The following is a 14,982-nucleotide window of genomic DNA, read 5'->3' as shown; positions in this document are numbered from 1 at the left end:
TTTTTTTTTTTTTTTTTTTTTTTTTTTAAGAGAGACAAGTTCTTGCTCCATCAGCCAGGCTGTAGTGCAGTGGTGAAATTGCAATCATAGCTCACTATAGCCTCAAACTCCTGGGCTCAACTGATCCTCCCGCCTCAGCCTTCCAAAGTGCTAGGTTTACAGGCATGTAACCTGCAGTTATTGTTAACTGCAGACCTCCCCGACAGTCTTTGGCTCATGCTAACAATGACTGTCTTTACTGGCCACACTGCATATCCCTCAAACCTCATATTTTATAACTTCCAGTTCATACTGTTTTCTTATTTCTTTCAAAGTTGGGTTGCAATTATTATCCTCACCTCCAAGATTTATCTCTTATTTAAATTCTGATTATTAGTAAATTATTATCCTAGCCAGTAGCAGGGATGGTGAGATTGGCCAGGACCCTGGACCACCTGCTCATGCTGTGATTCCTTCCGTTGTCCCCTACTGGACTAGCTTCATGAGGCTGCCCTTCCAGTCTCAGAACCTACAACAGTGCATGGTGTATAGTAATTATGCCATATATATTATATTTGTCAAATGAGTTAATAAATTAATCTAGAAATTGAACAGGCCAGGCGCAGTGGTTCACGCCTGTAATCCCAGGACTTTGGGAGGCCAAGGCAGGCAGATCACGAGGTCAGGAGATTGAGACCATCCTGGCTAACACAGTGAAAACCCGTCTCTACTAAAAACACAAAAAATTAGCCGAGCGTGGTAGTGGGCGTCTGTAGTCCCAGCTACTCGGGAGGCTGAGGCAGGAGAATGGCATGAACCCAGGAGGCAGAGCTTGCAGTGAGCCGAGATCGCACCACTGCACTCCAGCCTGGGCGACGGGGCAAGACTCTGTCTCAAGAAAAGGAAAAAAAAAGAAAAAGAAAGAAACTGAACAAATACTGTAAACCTTAGGTCATGAGGTCCTGACCCTTTAATTTCTCCATCAGAGCACAAAGAACTCATTAGCTTTCAGGCTTTAGGAAATGCACTGCCAGTTCCTCTGCTCACTAAATTCAGTTCCCATTCTGTGGGCCCTCTCTACCCCTGGTCGACAGGCAAACTTTGTGCTTGTCCCAAGTGTGGTTGGGACCCTGGGAATCGCTGGTGAGCAGCCAAGATCAGCGCTGTGCTCAGAGTGGACCACCAGTAACTGTCACATCCCAGCTCTGCCAGAGTCACAGAGGGCAGCTCTCAGATCAAGGTGTTTGAACTGCCCAGGATTTTCAAGGTAGAAGAAATCAAAGTTTCTTTTCTCTCATCTGAAGAACCTATTAGGGTCAGAAGTGCCAGATTCAGCAAAAAAATAAAAAATAAAAAAATACAAGGCATCCAGCTCAATTTGAATTTCAAAGAAATAATTTTTTTTCTTTTTTGAGACGGAGTCTTGCTCTGTCACCCAGGCTGGAGTGCAGTGGCCGGATCTCAGCTCACTGCAAGCTCCGCCTCCTGGGTTTACACCATTCTCCTGCCTCAGCCTCCCGAGTAGCTGGGACTACAGGCGCCCGCCACCTCACCCGGCTAGTTTTTTGTATTTTTTTAGTAGAGACGGGGTTTCACCGTGTTAGCCAGGATGGTCTCGATCTCCTGACCTCGTGATCCGCCCGTCTCGGCCTCCCAAAGTGCTGGGATTACAGGCTTGAGCCACCGCGCTCGGCCAGAAATAATATTTTTTAGTAAAGTATATCTCAGCTGTTTCATGGTACATATTTATACTTTAGAAAGTCATTTTTCTCTGGAACTCAAATTTAACTGGCATCCTCCATTTTATCTGACAGCCCTAATAAGATCCAATTATTTTGGATCCAGAGTTCTATGATGTAAAGGCCTAAAGTGACCCTCATTGGTCACATTGCCCTTTGATGGTAACATGGTAGAGAGTACACTCTTTAGAATCAAATTGATATAGTTTTAAGTTCCTACTCCACAGAACTGGCTATGTGACTTAGGAGAAATTTCATAATCCTCTTGGGTCTTACTCCATCTATAAAATGAATCAAATCATACCTTCCTTTTAGGGTTATGGGGAAATTTTAGGAAGACAATATAAGTAGAGTGGTACAAAGTGTTAAAAAAGAGCAAACATACGCTAGACCTTGTGAGAGAAAAGAAAGCCATGCAAACAAATCTGTGGGTATGACACCTGCTCACCCGGACTCTGCACCTCCTTCCTCTGGGCCAACTGCTAAAGAGCCCTTGCCATACACCAGAGGGGCAATTGTCTTCTGCCCTTGCTGGGTAATCCTCTGCTTCCTTCCAACACCCCAACTGTTAACTTATTTCTGGTCTTAAAATTCTGTCTTAAGAAGCTTTCCTTGAATTCCTTTGAGACCCCTAACAGCAACCCCAAAGACTTTAAAAATCACATGTGACATCCATATTCCCCTGATGATACATCCCCTTTTTTCTTGCAGGTTTCTTCTACATGTTTACGTAATTTTGAAGTTACACCTCTAGGCTTAGACAGTGTTCATGTCAGAGTTTGATGCATTATATGAAAGAAGCCTTCTCAGAAAGAGTTACATAACAGTTGCCAGGTTAATCCCTTGATCCTAATGGTGCTCAGGATTTGCACTAGGTAACCAGAACAGTCGACTAATCCCTATGCAGTTTCTGTCATAGATTTACCCTCCAATTCTCTCTGCAAAACCTTTAGGAAGGGTAGAACACCTCTGACCTTTCCCTGCATTGGAAGCCAGTCCTGTTGCCCATAAACATCACCAAAGGCTAACCTCATCCTGACCACACTTTTCTAGAAATTCCAAGGGCATCTGGAGCTGAGTAACTGTATTATGAGACTTGATTTTAGCTGAAAGAAGTTTCACATTTTTTCCTCCAAAAGCATCAAGCAATTTATTCTTTTGTGAGGCAGAACATTTTCCCGTTTTTAAAGCAATGTTAGCCCTTCCCCTTTTGAAGATTACAAACTGTTTCTCTGCAGAAATAAGTGGATGCGGCAAAGTAATATTTCAAGGCATACTTTTGTAGGGGACTGGGGTTAGGGTCATATTAACAAAATTAAAGATTTGTATAAAGCAAAAAGTTGTCTTGTGTTGCTTTATACAGCAAAGCCCAGCTGTATATAGTGACAGGGGATGCTCCTCTGAAAAGCAGTTTTAGAAGGCTCCTGAGACAGTCTCTCTGATGCTGCTGTTACCACCTGACTCTTCCAATTCTCTGTTTCTCAGCAAAGATATAGACAAATAGACAAGTCCATTGTTGGTGGACTAAGGGAGAGGCTGGAAGGAGCTAGGAAGGGAAGTACTGTTGGGGTTGAGCCAATAAATATCACCCAGGGTCTTGCTGAGGCAGAGAAAATCAATAATTTGAAAAGCAAAGCAAGACCCAAACCAAAGCCATAAAAAAAAATTACCAAAAATCCAACCCACACCCTGCTTCAGAATGGAACAAACAAACACTTTGACCTCAAAGGGAGAAGGCTCAGCCACCTGCACTGCCCTGCGGTCATTCTCACGCTCACTCTCAGCTCCCCTTCTCCTTTTCCTCACACTCACACCAGCCTACCAGTGCCTGGGCCAAGTTTGCGAGCACATCCTTGGAGTAAAGAATGTTTTCTCTGTGGTTATTTAGTGCCACAGATCCCTCCGTCATCACAATACTGTTTACTATGAAGCTGCAAACAGGGAGGTCACTATTGGGCTCCTTCTAAATGAATTCAGTAATCAAGTTTTGCAGTGACCTTGTAATAGTCAAGTTTCACTTATTTGCTTGTCCCATGGCATAACAAGAAGGTCTGAGTGTATCTCCTTCATGTTCTTTCCCATTTTCATCCACAGCCACAGCCCAGGCCCACAGGTCCAACATGTTTTCTTCTCCAATTTTTCTTTTGGAGCCCAATCAACCCCACAAAGCCCTTCAATTACTCTGCTCAAATTCACCAGAAGTTCAGAAATACTCACGGAGCTGAATGTTGTTCCTATCAGCTGCCCCGCTGCCTTCTTTGCAAAAGACGAAAGGATCTTTGCATCCTGACTTATCTCTCTGTAATACCCTCATGCTGCCTAATCTCACCGTCATAAGCTCAGAAGAGCAACCCAGGTGCAAAGAAGTTAGAAGAACACGGGGTGAGGCTGGGACAGGCTTAGGAGTTTTCTGATAATTAGAGGCCCTTTCAAAACTGACTTAGGTTCACTCTAGTCAATAAACAGGTATTGTATTCACAAAAACACAAAAAGTGTTGATATCCAAGGGTAAATTTCAGTTTGTGATTCAATATCTTGTTTTTTTTATTCTCACCTTTAGTTTTTACTACTCCCATTTCTTCCCTTTCCCTGACAAACACACACCGATGTGCACATCACACCCACACATATACACAGTGACATAATTCTTATGGGGCTCTGGGTAACTGGAGAGAAGAGAGGGAGCCACAGTGCCCCCTGCTATAGTGGGGACATTGAACATGCGGGCAGTGACATTGGGAAACACACAGTATCTCTCCCTAACTGGTACTGTGTGTATTTCCTCAGAGAGCTGGAACCTCAGAGTCAAAAGTGATATCAAATTCAGTGATATCTGACAGAGAAAGGGCCCATATGACAGCTAGGAATTGTTAACTGAGGACACTTATTTGAGAATCAATTGCCAGATCTTTCGTACCTAAATGTTTCAGGGTGTAGGGTCTGGGGAACAATCCAATTTACTGAGACTCCTTGACTCGGTCTTCCTATTATATTGATCCACTAGTATTAATTATTAATAGATTAATAATTAAGTGTTAATTAATAATTAATTGGTATCACTTAATTGATAATTAATTAATACTAAATAGCTCTCAACCCATATGCTAGTTATCAGTAAGTTATTTTGATAAATTTATCATAGAAAGATTAAGTGATGTATTCAAGGCTGCAAATAAAATTAATAGTGGAGCCAGGAACAGGGCCCAAGTTTGGAAACACCTTGTATATTTCATTGTCTTTATACTATACTATATCAAAGCAGACATGGACCAAGATGTCTGTTTGCTGGTTGCTTCCATGCCTTACCAGTGAATTTCAGTGTTCCTTCCCCAGTTGTTACCTGTAAGAGAATTACACTCCGTAACATTATAGAGAGAGAAGGTCGATTTATCCTTTCTAGACAGGGAGAGATTCTTAACCTGCAGCCCCAAGCAGATTACATGAGCAACTAAACAGCTCGAGAGTCATTCATATGCTCTCCCATGGTCTTTACCAAGATTCCTCTGAGTTTTGAAGGCAACGAATACCTTGCAAAGCCAGGAAAGTGTTTGGTCTCTGGATGGGTCCTTCTACTCCCTCCTCTGTATCTCCATTATCATTCACATCTTCCTTTACTGTTACATACCAGGCAGGTGAATGTTTAGATGCTTATCTGTCAAACTTTTACGTATTCTCAATTTTCTTGATGAAAAAATACAAATTTTAAGGACAGTGGAAAGTGCCATAAGCTGAGTGAATGTTCTAGAATGTTGTTACTCAAAGTGCAGCAGCAGCAACACCATCTGTGCACTTGTTAAAAATGCAGGATCTCAGCCCTGCTCCATACTTACTGAATCAGAATCCACATTTTAGCAAGGTCCAAGGTAATGTGTTTGCATATTAATGTTTGAAAAGTACTGTACTAGACCCATATGCAGGCTTGGGTTTGCCATTTATCTGCTATATGGAAAAACTGTCACCTCTCTGAGTTTCAGTTTCCTCATATGTAAAATGAATGATTTAGAATGTCAGGGTCCTCAATTTTTTTCCATCCCAGTACACTTGAGAAAGATAATCCTGCGATTCTCAATGTTGAATATGGGGGTGGTTGTGCCGTAAGTCTTCTTCCTCCAAAGAAAATCCAGGAGAGAGAAGAGTGAGAGGTTAGGGGTGTGGAGAAAGTCTAGGTGTATAGTTTGAAAAATTCTCCTAAAGCCACTCTAATATGGTTCTCAGGGGTTTAGAATTAGAAAATTCTTAAATTACTCTACAATCTTAAAAATCTATGTTCCTTCTTGTTTTGGACCAAGTAAAGTAGACACATATTCTCTTATGCCTCTTGCTAAGTACAGCTAAAAATCCTGGATATAATATATGAAAGAAACATGGAATATTTCAAAATATTTGAGAGAAGAAAAAACAAATAGAGGCTTTAGATTCAAGGAACAATATGGCAGTAAGTTTCTTGAATTTTCTTTTTGTTTTGTATATCCTGATGTAGATGCAGGAAAAGACAGTAACCCAAAAGCACCAAGAGGAGTGAAAAAACAAAAAACCTCCCCAAAAGCCTGTTTTCTCTAGACAAGTGACCAGGAGAGTAGCAAACTAGCAAGACAGAAAACATTTAAACAAAAACCACCCTACTCCAGTCAAATACCATGGAAAAAAACATGACATGACTCAGCAAAAGCTGAGTGGAGAGCCAAGACTTTCATCTAGATTCAGCTACAGCGGGGTGACTTTCTCCCACCCTAGCTGAGTAGCATCAGAGAAAGCCACATTGGGATCTTGGGCTTTCACCTCCAACCAGTCATAACAAGGCCACCTTCTTCTCCCTACCAGAGTGGTACCAAAGAAGCCCAAGTGGGAAATTTCACCTCCATTCAGACATAACACAGCATGTAAAAAAGCATGAAATAAAGATCTTAGAGCTGAAAAATAGAATAACCAACATAAAAAACTCAATGGATGGGTTCAAAAACAGAATGGAGAATAAAGAGGAAAGAATCAGTGAACTTGAAGATAGAACAATAGAAATTACCCAATCTGAACAAAAGACAGAAAATAAACCCACCCCCCACAAAAAAAATGAATAGAATCTCACAGATCTGAGAGACTAAAGGACCTAATATTTATGTCATCAGCATCTCAGAAGGAAAGGAGAAAAGAGGTGAAGCTTAAAAAGTACTTGAAGAAATAATGGCTAAAAATTTTCCAAATGTAGGGCAGGACATGATTGTATAACATCAAGAAGGTGGAAAACCCCAATGGGATAAACTCAAAGAAATCTACACCAAAATACACCACAGCTAAACTTCAGAAAACTAAAGACAAAGAAAAAAATTAGAAAGCAGTGAAAGAGAAACAGCACCTTATCTGTAAGAAAAATAACTCAATTGACAGCAGATTTCCCATTAGAAATCAGGGGGACTAGAAGGATATGGTACATTTTTCATGTCCTGAGAAAAAGAACTGTCAACCCTGACTTCTATGTCATGTGAATTTATCATTCAGAATAAGGGGAAATTAATGACATCTTCAGACAAAGGAAGACTAAGAGAATCTATAATCAGAAGACCTACTCTAAAAGGATGACTAAGGAAAATTTTTGAAACAAAAAATAAATGATAAAAGGAAGAATTTTAGACTATCTGAAAAGAAAAATGGAAGAAAAAGAAAAATGGAAGATAAACTCAACCACCTTCAGCAAGGCTTGGTGGAGAATGAAACATTGTTCAAGGTACTATGAGGTTCTAAGGGTCTGGTCATCATCTTGGATCAGGGATTCATCCACTGTTCCCTGTTTGAAGTGGCTGCTCTTCCTGTATCTACTACTCTGACTCCTACTGACTCTCAGGGGATTGGTGTAGGCTGGGCAAGCAACAACCAACACACACTGCGTCTGTTGGACGGAGCAGTTTTACCAGATACCTTCATAGTTCATTGGCTAGTCTAGTGAGGGCTGATTTCTGGTCAGTTTATCTCTCATCTTATCAACCAGGTAATCAGGCTATATGACTATAAGCAAAATGACCAATCTCAAAGGAATTCCTCCAAAAGAACTTTGGTGTGTTGAACACTCTAAGCTTTCACAGAAGCAAGAAATAAAGCTAATGGGAACCTCAATATTGATACATTCAATAACATAAATAAATCACAGAAACATTTTGCTAAATGCAAAAATCCACAGTCAAAAGGCAGTATACTGTTTGACTTCATTTGTTACATTCTGGCAAGCCTAAACTATAGGGTTGGAGAATAGATCACTGGTTGCTAGGGACTGTGATTGAGTGGAGAAGTTGACTCCAAGAGAAAATTCGAGAAATTTTATGAGCAGTGATGGAATTATTTGGAATCCTGATTATAGTGGTAGATACACAACTCGATGCGTTTGTTTGCAGGTGCTAAGTAATTAGAAAGTAATTAAAAATTTAGCTGTCCTTTAGCTGCTTATACAAGTGCTAATCTCTAATCTTTCTTTAGTGCTTCTTAAAATACCAGTGAGTGGGAAGACACATTAAAGTCACATTTCCTCCACATTTGGAATCCCCTAGACTGAACTTTCCACTCTGACTAATGCATAGTGGACTCCAGAGGGGAACACACTGGACATGAAAAAGGAATGTACAAGCCTGGCCCCTCTTTCCCTAAATACCCTAGGTTTGATTCTCCAGAAAAACATTAATCTTGGAAAAGACTTACGAATTAAAAACACAATATTCTTTTACAGAAAACAGATAAGAGGAAACACTTCCCAACTGATTTCATGAGAACTATTTTACCATGACATCAAAACCAGACAAAGACAATTAAAAAGGAAATTACAGACCAGTATGGCTCATAAATTTAGATGCAAAAATTCTTAACAAAATATTATCAAATTAAATACAGCAATGTATAAAAGTAATACACTAGGGTCAAGTGGGATTTATTCCAGCTTACAAGGCTTATTAAATATTCAAAAATTAATCAACATAATCCATTATATTAAGCTAAAGAAGAAAATCATATGATCATATCAATTGATGAAAATATGATTAACAAAATCCAAAACCTATTAATGATAAAAAAAAAACTCTCAGCAAACTAGGAATTCTATGAGAATAGGATTCTCATTAAAAAGCTATGAAAACCTACAGATCAATGAAACAGAGTAGAAAACCCAGATATAAACCTACACAAATATGCCCAATTAATTTCTGACAAAATGGACAAAAGCAATTCAATGGGAGAGGGATGGTCTGTTCAACAAATGGTGCTGGAAAGCATAGACATTTTGTCTACGGATACCCATGAATCAAGAGGAGGAGGAGGAGAGGAAGAATCTTAAACCTCACATATTATGCACCCCAAAAACTTCACACCTAATACAGAAATTAATTCAAATGAATCACAGACTAAAATATAAAATGTAAAACTATGAAACTTTAATTTAAAAATATGAGACAAAATCTCCAGGCCCTTGGACTAAGTGAAAAGTTCTTACATTTGCCAGTGAAAACACAATCTATAATAGTAAAAATTGATAAATTTGACCTGATTAAAATTAAAAATATTTGCTCTGTGAGAAACTCTGATGAGGGAATTGAAAGACAAATTACAAATTAGAAGACAGTGTTTGAAAATCCCATACCCAACAAGGGATTTGTACCTCAAAAATGTAAAGAACTCTCAAACCTCGAGATTAAAAAGGCAACCAGTTCAATTAGAAAATGAACAAGAAACATGTGTAAGCATTTCACTGACGAGGATATGTAGATTACAAGCACACAAAAAGATATTCACCGTAATCATCCATTAGGGAAATGCAAATTAAAACCAAAATGAGAAATCACCACACACCTATGATAATGACTAAAAAAAAATAGTATAACACTAAATGATTGCACAGATATAGGAGAAGATGGATCACTTGTGCATTGTGAGTGGGAGTGTAAAATGTGGCAGCCACTATGGAAAACCATTTGGCCAGTTTTCGTAAAAGGAAACATGGATTTACCATGCAACCTAGCAATTGCACTTTTGGGTGTTTGTCCAGGGAAGTGAAAACTTGTGTTCTCAAGTGTTTATAGCAGCTTTGTTCATACCAGCCCCAAACTGGAAACTATCCAAATTTCCTATAATGAGTGAATAGTTACACAAACTGTGGTACATTTATACCATGAAAACACTGCGCAGCCGTACAAAGAGATGAACTTACTGACACCTACAGCAACTGGTATGAACCTTAAGGAAATTATGCTAAAGGAAAAAAGCCAATTACAAGTGTATGTGTGATTCCGTTCACATAATATTCTTTTTTTTTTTTTTCTTTTCTTTTCTTTTTTTTTTGAGACGGAGTCTGGCTCTGTCGCCCAGGCTGGAGTGCAGTGGCGCTATCTCAGCTCCCTGCAAGCTCCGCCTCCCAGGTTCACGCCATTCTCCTGCCTCAGTCTCCCGAGTAGCTGGGACTACAGGCGCCCGCCACCTCGCCCGGCTAGTTTTTTGTATTTTTTAGTAGAGATGGGGTTTCACCCTGTTAGCCAGGATGGTCTCGATCTCCTGACCTCGTGATCCGCCCATCTCGGCCTCCCAAAGTGCTGGGATTACAGGTTTGAGCCACCGCACCCGGCCACATAATATTCTTTTTTTTTTTTTTTTTTTGAGACGGAGTCTGGCTCTGTCGCCCAGGCTGGAGTGCAGTGGCCGGATCTCAGCTCACTGCAAGCTCCGCCTCCCAGGTTTACGCCATTCTCCTGCCTCAGCCTCCCGAGTAGCTGGGACTACAGGCGCCTGCCAATTCGCCCGGCTAGTTTTTTTTTGTATTTTTTTAGTAGAGACGGGGTTTCACCGGGTTAGCCAGGATGGTCTCGATCTCCTGACCTCGTGATCCGCCAGTCTCAGCCTCCTAAAGTGCTGGAATTACAGGCTTGAGACACCGCGCCCGGCCCACATAATATTCTTTTTAAAAATTTTTATTTTAAGGTCAGGGGTACGTGTGCAGGTTTGTTACATAGGTAGACGGGGTTTGTTGTACACATTATTTCGTCACCCAAGTATAAAGCCTAATATCCATGAGTAATTTTTCCTGATCTTCTCCCTCTTCCCACCCTCCACTCTCCAATAGGCCTCAGTGCGTGTTGTTTCCCCCTGTGTTCTCATCATTTAGCTCCCACTTATAAGTGAGAATATACAGTATTTGGTTTTCTGTTCCTGCATTAGTTTGCTAAGGATAAGGGTCTCCAGTTCCATCCATGTCCCTGCAAAGGAGATCTTTTTTATGGCTTTTTAATGTTCTTTTTTATGGCTTCGTAGTATTCCATGGTGTATATGTACCATATTTTGGTTATCTAGTCTATCCATTTATATAATATTTTTAAAATTAAAAAATTTATAGAACGGGTGAACAATTTAGTGGTCACCAGGGGTTAGGGATGAGTGTGAGGAGGTGGGTGTGGCTACAGAAGGATAGAACAAGTAAGCCTCACGGTGATGGCCTGTGTCTTCGTCATGGTGGTAGTTAGAAGAAGCTTCACATGCAATAAAATTGCATAGAACTACACACACACACACACACACACACACACACACACACGATTGCATATGTAACTGGAGAAATCGGAGCAGGTTCTGTGAATTGTATCAATGTCAGTTTCTTGGGTTGATATTATACACATTTACGCAAGATGGTGACATTGGTGAAGACAGGGTGAACATTTCTTAACAACTTCCTGTAAGTCTATAAGTATTTCGAAGTATAAAGTGAAATAAATTTGTTATTCAAAAATTCATAAGAAGGATGCATAGCAACTTCAACATATAGCAATCAGATAAATATTTGTTCAAAGCTGAAATATAGGTGGCCTGACTCAGCAGGCAGAACTGTTTCCCGTCTTCCTATACTCCCCTCTCAAGCCATTCCTCCTTTGCTTCCTTTGTAGGCATCTCTCACTTCATCTTTTCTAAATGCTAAGGTTTCCTAGTATCTTGGCCTTTCTCATTAATTCCATCGGTATTTATTGACAGTATACTCTGTTTTTAGTCAGTGCTCTAGTCTCTGGGATACAGCAGTGAATAAGACAAAGTCCCTGACCTTATAGAGTTCTCAGCCTTGTGGAGACATGGATAATAAACAGAAAAGTAATACATGGGAAATATGTCAAGGGATGTTACATGCTCGAAATAAAAATAAAGCAGAATGATGAAATAGAGGCACTATTTTAAATATGGTGGTTTAAAAAGACCCCTCTGAGAAACTGACATATGAGCAGAGATCTCAATAAAGAAAGAAATGAATCAGGTATGATTATTTAAAGGGAGAACATTTCTGCAAAGAGAATGATCTCTAAAATGGGAACCTGTTTCTCATGAAAGGATTAGCAAGAGGGGCAAGATCTGGAATGGAGGAAACAATGGCTAAGCGTTAGCAGATGAGTCTGGAGGATGCAATTGGCTAGATCATGAGTATGTTAGAATTCTAGTGCTACATGGCAAATTACCCCCAAATTTAGCAGCCCATAACAATAGATATTTCTTATCTCCCACGGCTTCTATGGGTCAATCAGGAGTGGCATAGCTGGGTGGTTCCTGCTCACATCTTCCATGAGGTTACAGTCATGCTGTCAGTCAGGGCTGTCGTCATCTGGAGCTGAAACCTTAATTTCCATGATGGTTCACTTAGACAGCTTTTGGTCCTCACCACATGGACCACTCCACAGGGGGCTTGAGTGTCCTTATGACATGCAGCCCTGCTTCCCACAGAATGAATGATCTAAGAGAAATCAAGAGAAAAGATACAATATCTAACATCCTTGGAAGCAACATGCCATCATTTCTGCCATATTCTATTAGCCACACAGAACAATCTTGATACAATGTGATCAGGGTTGAATACCAGGATCACTGGAGGCTGCCTTGGAAGATGGCTACTAAAATAAGCCAACTTGCAGCTATGGGTGAAAATAGAATTCTATTTTATTTTAAGTGGATGAAAGATCCCTGAAAACCAAGGAATGATGTGATCATGAGCATGCTTTTTACTCTGTTATGACAACAAAGGGTAAATGAGACTATTATGGAAATAGAAAACATATAAAGAGAATGCTATAAAAGTCCAGCAGAGGCACAATGATGGTAGGCTAGGGTGCTAACCAAGGAGGAGGTAAGAAGTTGTCAGCAGGTTATTCACTAAATGTGAATCTAACAGGATTTCCCCATGCTTGGCCAACTTCTCTTTCTACACTCCTTCTGGGTGATCCCATCACTTACATGGTTTAAACCAGTGTTTCTAAAACCTCACAGTTTACCTGCAGAGCTTTTTAAAACATAGATTTCCAGGTTCAACCCCAGGGAGAGATTCTGATATAGGAGGTTTGGTCTGAGACTTTGCATTTCTAAGGAGTTCCTGGGTGATGGTGGTCTGCTGGTACACAGGCCACACTTTGGGTGGCCTGGTTTAAATTACTATCCACGTAATGGATAATATGGATTACTATCCATGTAATGGATGATATGTAAATTCAGGCTTATATATTTCACTATCTTTCAGAAATCATCTCCAACAAATGACACCATTTTTTTTCAAACTCAGGACGAGACACGTCCAAACATATGTCCTTATTTCTCCTAATATATCTATTTCTTCTTTTGTATTATCTATCTTACTTGGTGGTACCCCCAAGGACCCAGTCATTCTAGCAAAAAAAATCCAGAAGTCCTTCTTAATTCCACATTCCTCCTCATCCACATCCTTCACATCCCACCAATTACCAGGGCATGCCAATTTCACCTAAGTATTTCTCAAATCTGACCATTTCTGTCTATCTCATTGTGAATGTTCTACTTCAAGCCTAAACAGTCTCCTAATAGATTTTATTCACATCAAATCCAGCCACATCAGTTTGCCAGAATAAGCTAGTGAAATGCAAAACTGATCATATCCATCCTTTACTTTCAACGGTTCTCCATCACTGATACGATCTAGGCCGTGGTCCTTATTAACATGGTGTAAGAGGTCCGTGGTGATCTGAACCCTGTGCCTGCCCTGCTCCAGGTACATTTCCCATTCACATGTAACTTCCACTTTACATTCCAACAATCTTGAGCTGCTTCCTTATAATACCCTGCGTATCTCACATCATTTTGGGAAGCCATGGCCATGTTGCTGCTCATATTTCTCCTCTACCTCAAGTGCCTTCTCTTCCACTCCCAACCCTTCGCACACCAACTACTCAACACTTACTCTCCCTCTTAACTGAGCACGGCGGTCACTTCCTCCAAGAAGCCTCCCTTGGTGTCCTTACATGTACTCTCAAAATACACCATGTGTTTTTTCTTTTCCTATGCTCACACACACACAAAAAATTTGTTTACTTCTGCCTTCCCCATTACATCTTTCAGCTACTTGAGGTCTACGACTGTGTCTTGTTTATTTCTGTACCTTTCCATGGGTCCTTGCCTATGACCAGGAATTATTAAGTATTTTTTGATAATTAGACTCCTTTTAGAACTTCCTAAAATTATGAATGCTCCCTCATCCTCCAATACATACACATTGATCTATAATACAATCTGTAAAATACGTATTGATTTGACAGATTTTTCTGGGAAGGGGTGCCTCCATACCCTCCAATATACACTGGGCTCGTGGTAGGGGGTGGGGGAGGGAAAGCCAGGTTTGCCTCCTGAGGTGTTCCCTAATAGCATGAAAAATGAGTGGTGGGATACAGACCATGAATTTACTATTTTTGACTTTTAAATATTTCTTGTTACAATTAATGTATTCTGCCTATGTTATTTTAACTGTCTCCTCGGTAGAACATAAGTTCCACAGGGCAGCAGAGATGTTGCCTGCGGTCTATTGCTGCACAAGGGAACTAGAACAGTACCTGGAAGAAAAGAAGTGCTCGGTAAATATTATGGAATGAATAAATGTGTCCCCTCTTGAGGGTGCAGAGCTATAGAATGTACTGCCTTCTGTGTAAGTTAGGGTTTGCTTTGTTTTTACAATAAAGTTATATACATTGTTTCAAGGGCTATATTCTGTCTATATTATTTTAAAATTTATAGAATGAAGTGGTATTAGGTTTTTAGTATTTTTGCTCATTTTAATTATATACTATTTTTCTTTTCACATTTTTCTAGGCTAATCTCTTCTCGCATGAAATGACTACCACCCCCGCCCCTTGATTATTTTGATTTCATTGACTCTAAGGAGAAGGCAAACCCTGTGGTATCAATTTACAAAGGGAAATGAAGAAGATGCAGTACATTTAGGTGAAAACAAAATAAATGTCAGTTTCTCCAA

The 14,982-nt window shown here is 40.1% G+C and overlaps 1 protein-coding gene across 1 annotated transcript in view; it reads right to left on the bottom strand.

The window, feature by feature from the left end:
* The window catches only part of PDE6H (phosphodiesterase 6H, cGMP-specific, cone, gamma), a 14,101-nt gene extending 10,136 nt beyond the window's left edge, over positions 1-3,965 (bottom strand). Inside the window, exon 1 of the mRNA XM_011955676.1 lies at positions 3,936-3,965. The gene's annotated coding sequence lies outside the window, so the exon portion shown is untranslated. The remainder of the gene's footprint in view (positions 1-3,935) is intronic.
* Positions 3,966-14,982: the final 11,017 nt, after the last annotated feature.

Source organism: Colobus angolensis, unplaced genomic scaffold, assembly GCF_000951035.1.
Source record: "Colobus angolensis palliatus isolate OR3802 unplaced genomic scaffold, Cang.pa_1.0 Scaffold11, whole genome shotgun sequence".
NCBI classification, from domain to species: domain Eukaryota; kingdom Metazoa; phylum Chordata; class Mammalia; order Primates; family Cercopithecidae; genus Colobus; species Colobus angolensis.
Note: the sequence above shows the minus strand (reverse complement) of the source record. Positions and strands in the feature narration are given on the sequence as shown.